We start from the raw sequence: 5853 nt of genomic DNA, 5'->3' as shown, positions 1-5853 counted from the left end.
CTCAACTCAACTGTATTTATAGAGCACTTTAAAACAACCACCACTGTATACAAAGTGCTGTACATGGAGCAAATATCATATGTATACAACAATAAAACAATAAATGACTAACGAAGACAGTAGAAAGCACAAAACAGTAGAACTAAGATCAAGTCTGAGTCATGCTGAGCCAAAAGCCAAAGAATACAACAGAACAGCAGAGGCCCCAGAATTGAGCCCTGTGGAACACCACACGACAGTGGGGCAGTACGTGACTCAGAGCAGCCAAGGCTAACACAAAAGGTAAATAGGACCTAAACCACTCAAGAGCGCTACCGCCAATGCCCACCAAGTGCTGCAAACGAGTCAGCAGAATACTGTGATCCACTGTATCAAATGCTGCAGTTAAATCCAATAGAACTAGACACACGTAGTCTCCAGTGTCATTTGCCAGCAGGATGTCATTAGTAACGCGTAACAGGGCTGACTCCGTGCTATGCACCGTCTTGAAACCTGACTGGAAGACCTCCAAGATGTTATGTTCATCCAAGAAAGATTTCAACTGCTTCCAGAATTTTTGAAATGAAAGGCAGTTTGGAGATGGGCCTGAAATTTGACAGCACGTCTGGATCAAGACCAGGTTTCTTGATCAAGGGTTGGACCACAGCATGTTTAAACTGTTGGGGAACTATCCCAGAAGAGAGGCTGCTGTTGATGATGTCCAAGACCGATGCACCAACACTCGGTAGAACCTCCCGAAAGAAATGCGGGGGGAGAGAGTCGCAGGGGGAGCCAGATGGCTTCGTCTGGCGAACTACATCCTCCAAAAGCTTCAAGGACACAGTTTCAAAAGAATTTAGCACAGCTGAACACGAATTGTGGACAGAGGGGTCAGATGCGGTATTAGAGACCGAAGTCCTAGCTGTAGAGACCTTAACAATGAAAAACTGAAGGAATCTGTTGCACATCTCGGGTGAAGAATCCGAGCAAGAAGGCAGAGGGGCTTTTAGTACAGAATCTATCGTTTTAAATAGTGCGCGTGGGTTGTGACGGTTAGCTGGGTGTTCTTTTCAACAATAAACTAGACTGGTCTACCAACACAGACGCTCTGATCAGGAAGGGACAGAGCCGGCTCATCCTACTCAGACTCAGTAAACCTAGGTCTTTTGGGGGTCAGAGGTCACTCCTTAAGACCTTCTATAACTCTGTGGTGGCTTTAGCCATCCATTATGGAGGGGGTCTGCAACACGCGGCTCCAGAGCCGCATGCGGCTCTTTAGTGACATCCAGTGGCTCCCTGGAACTTTATAAAAATGTTTGAAAATGGAAAAAGATTTTGATAGTAGGCTAATATAGCTCAAATAGATATAGATACATGTTACAGCTCCAAAAAAGGAGAGCTGTGGTGTTGGTTTTTTAAAACATACACTTCATTTATGCTTTCAACAGTCTCGACAAACACAGAAACGTCTGCGTCCGACTCCGTGCCTTCTCTCTTCTCGTTCGACTCAAGAGGCGTTCAAAGACAGCCTCCAAAAAACAGAAATTAATGATCACTTCACTGACACTAAGAAAAGCAAAAATAATGTACCAAAACAAAAAAATCAAGCGAGGAAATCACAAAATAAATTCTATGGGGGCGTTTGTGAACATACAACAAAGGAATGAATAACAAAAACAATTCTGAGACAGTCCAATCTCCTACATACATACAGCATGTGTTTCCTTCATTGTAAGTTTTATAGAAGGCTTTTATTTTTTTGCGGCTCCAGACATTTTTTGGTTTTTTTTTTTTTGTCCTATTTGGCTCTTTCAACATTTTGGGTTGCCGACCCCTGCATTATGGCAGTTTGCTGGTCATGCAGCATCTCAGCCCGGGACAGAGAGAGACTGGACCGACTGGCCAGCAGGGCCAGTTCTGACCTGGGCTGCTCCCTGAACACTCTGGAGGAGGTGGGCAACAGGAGGATGCTAGCTAGACTAACAGGATGTGATGTTGATCTCTGGCCAAAGTGGGAGGGGAGAAGCCCAGGGTCCCCAGTCTGGCTGTCCAAGCACTCCAACAATTCTCATTCTCCCAAATCGGCTGCAAGAGGAGGACAGTAAAGCCCATGGTGTGGGTATGAGCCCGAGCCAGACAAGCTCCACATCCTTGCTTCTATCAACTTCTCGAAGAAAAGGGAGAAGATGAGGACTGGGCTACTCTTAAGAGAGGAGGAGGTCAGGAGCAGCACTCCTGAGCCGCTGGGCCGGCGTTTGCTTCTTGGCCAAATCGCCAGCCTCTATGACCCTATTGGTCTGGTCTCCTTTGCAAAACAGAAAGGGGTAATCCTTGCAAGAGAATCCTTTCAAGAAGCAAGAAAAGATTGTCCGATGAAAGACACATGGGATGACCCGCTGTCACCAAGACTCCGGGAGGCAGCTGTTAGACTATTCGAGGAGTATGTAAGGCTCGGCATAACAAGGTTCGACCGAAGCCTCACACCCACTGTAGCCTTTGACCCCACCCCAGTTGGGATTACATTCTCTGATGGGGGCCAAGCTTACTCCTCTCAACCAGAAGGGAGATGGGGTTAAGGCGGAACTGTGCGGTGCAGTAATCGCTACTCGCTTGTAGAAATACTTTGAGAGGCACTGTCACATCCCAATCGATCATTGGGTACACTTAGTAGACAGCCAGACGATCTTTGGTGCAATCCAAAAGGACAGCTATGGATGTCAAACCTTCTTTGCACACCAAATCGGAGAAACTCAGAAAGCTGGCAGGGTGGACGCTTGGAAGTAGGTTGAAGGATGCTTTTACATCGCTGATATCCTCACAAGGGGAGCGACCCCTGAGGAGTTGGACGAGGACTGGGAGTGGCAGACGGGGCCTCAACTCCTGATGTGGCCTGAAAGTGAGCGGCCGGTGAAGACTGCAAGTGAAGTCGCTGCCACGGTCGCTAACGAGAGCATCAAGAGGCTTCAAAGACGCGCATTCTCTGCCGTGGTCACAGGCATCAGGAAAAGAAAAGGAACGACATGATGAAGATTAATGAGCCTGGTAGACCGGGGACCACTCCGCCTCTTTCTGTCGCACGAGTGCAGGTCGTGGCCCTTGTGCGCCTCATTGGGCCTGGGAGATTTAGCTCCCTCGCAAAGCTGTGTGGGACGGTAGCCTGGACTCGTCGGACGGTGGAGGCCTACTTGGGAGGCAGCCACCAAGCCACTGTCAATAGAAACCCTAAACCCAGTGTTACAGCTGTTGAGAGAGCAGAAGCTTTCCAATGCCTCGCCCTTGAAGTCCAAGATGGAGCTGAGTTCCGGGATACAACTCTTGACCGACTCCTGGTCCGGACCGATGAGGGCACACGACTCCTGCTGTGGAGGACGCATTCAGTCCTGGAATGAAAGCAAAAGTTCTATTCCTCTGGTCCCTATGCATACAAGACTGTCCAAGAGGCTCATGAGAAGAATCACGAGAGGGTCACAACAACTCTCCTAGACACTTGGAATAGAGCCTGGATCATATAGGGCCATCGAGTCATCAGGAGAGTAATAAATGACTGTATCCACTGCCGAAAGCAAAGAGAGAGAGTATGTCAGCAAATGATGAGTGACCTCCCGTTGGAGCGCACACAAAGGGCAGGCTCTTTTGAGTATACAACCCTGGATCTGTTTGGCCCCGATGAAGTCAAAGACGCAGTCAAGGGGAGCGCAAGGAAGAAAGTCGGGGGAATTGTTTTCTGTTGCATGGCTTCGAGGGCAGTCTATGCCGATGTATGCGATGACCAATCATCAGAAAGCTTTCTGCTGACCTACTCCTGCTTAGTTGCTCTCAAGGGCCACCCATGCAAGCTATGGTCCGACAAAGGGACAAATTTCATCGGGGCAAAACCCGCCCTAAACGAACTCCAAAACCTGTGTTCAGACGTCATCTGTTGAGGACATAACATCCAAGAACGTAACAGACTGGGCATGGAGCTTCCACCATGCTGATGCGCCCCACCCAAATGGAGCAGCAGAAGCTGCCATAAAACTGATAAAAAGAGCCTTAACGAGTTTGAACGGAGCAACAGACTCTCTCACCTGGGATGAGTTCTAAACTCTACTGTTTCAGGCAGCCAACCTGACAAACGAGTGCCCGATCAACGCTCACGCCCAGGAGCAAGAGAGTCCATTGACTACATTACTCCCAATTCTCTCATCCTCGGACGATCCTCAGTGGGAGGAGACACGGATAGACTTGATTTTGTCACTCACCCCTGGCGCAGGCTGAGGAACATTCACAATTTAGTGGACAGAGTTTGGACCAAATGGAATAAACAAGCCAGTCCTAATCTCTTTGTCCGTGAGAAGTGGCATACAAAAGGAAGAAACGTCAAAGAAAGAGACATTGTCTGGATCACGAACCCTAATGCTATAAGAGGACAATCCCGCTTGGACCGAGTTACGGCCACAAGACCTGACAAGCATGGAGTCGTCAGAGTCGTTGACGTCAAAGTTTGTGCCGGGCCTCCCAATTATAAACACCGAGAGAAAAGGCAGGACACATCAACAACTTCCGCCAACCAGAGGGATGTAAGGCAGCCGGTTGTCCTGATCCCAGCGGAGGATCCGACTCCAGCTGCAACTCCATAACCCGGACTTCAGCTCCTACTTCCAAGATCCAGTCAATCCCAACCCCCTTGCCTCAAACCCTTTTAAGTTATTTGGCTGGTTGGTGCAGACGGATCGCTGTCACCATGCCCACACAAAATGCATACAGTACATACACGAAGATGAGCATCCACACCCCATAAACCCACTGACCCGCCTGAGGGCCATGATCGACTCTGGGACTATGCTCTTAATCTGTAAACAGAAGGCAACATTGAACAACTTGGGTGGACAAGAGTTTGAAAAACAAACAAACAAAACAAACAAAGAAAAACGTTATTGTCATACTGATGAACTGTTCACTCACTGTCACTGAGTGGGGCCTTTTGATTATGTGTTGGTGTAAGTTCCCTGGATGAGACATCAGGAACTTAAGTGGGAGGTGTTGGATTTAAGATATCCTTTATTTGTCCCACACTGGGGAAATTTACAGTATACAGCAGCAAGATTGTGGGTAGAAAGAAGAAAGAAGAAAAAAAAAAATTACCTGGGGCTTTAAGAGGGGCGGGGCTGCCACTGACAGGTGACCGCTCGCTTGACGTAGAAAAATCGGCATCGCAGTTCGTTTCGTTTGAAAATCACTTACTTCGTCGTCAGCATGGCCCCAATGGTGAGCTATGTTTGTGTCCGCTTGTCTTTGTCAGACCTGTAGAGTTAGCTTTTAGATTAAATCATGCTCGCCGACTTTGTTTGTCTGCTTTTGTTTGGGTCCATAGCGCTTTATGTTCGCTGCATCGCAATCACAGTTGCTGTTCGCATTCGGCAGATTAAACAACGTGGGCAAATCTTGCAATCACAGTGGTGTCTTGACTTAGTTTTTTTTTTTTTTTTTTTACATAGTTGCCATGTCATGTTTGTCCAACTGCACTGGAATGTTTAAATTAGAAATTTTCATGATGGCTGAAGTTAATCGTGCTGGCGCTCTGCTTCTGGGTTTGACCGCTGGGACTTGTAGTCATTTTGTTCGGTTCTACTTGGTATGTTTCTGTTGTATGGTTTCTTACATTTAGACTATGAGTAATGATGACATATACAGTATAAAAAAAATAAAAAAAAAATCCTCGTCTCACCCCTCGGGTGCTGTCCGGCCCTCATTCAGCTCGGGTCCTCTACCAGAGGCCAGGAAGCTTGAGGGTTCTGCGCAGTATCCTTGCTGTTCCCAGCACTGCACATTTCTGGACTGAGATGTCCGATGTTGTTCCCGGGATCTGTTGCAACCACTCATCTAGTTTGGGGG

At 47.8% G+C, this 5853-nt stretch overlaps 1 protein-coding gene across 1 annotated transcript in view; it reads right to left on the bottom strand.

The window, feature by feature from the left end:
• The window catches only part of plxnb1b (plexin b1b), a 93150-nt gene that overhangs the window by 68836 nt on the left and 18461 nt on the right, over positions 1–5853 (bottom strand). The window lies entirely within an intron of this gene.

The sequence above is a fragment of the Hippocampus comes genome, unplaced genomic scaffold (genome assembly GCF_001891065.2).
Source record: "Hippocampus comes isolate QL1 unplaced genomic scaffold, H_comes_QL1_v1.1 scaffold438, whole genome shotgun sequence".
In the NCBI taxonomy this organism is placed as follows: domain Eukaryota; kingdom Metazoa; phylum Chordata; class Actinopteri; order Syngnathiformes; family Syngnathidae; genus Hippocampus; species Hippocampus comes.
The sequence above is the reverse complement of the archived record's forward strand: the minus strand, read 5'-3'. Positions and strand labels throughout refer to the sequence as shown.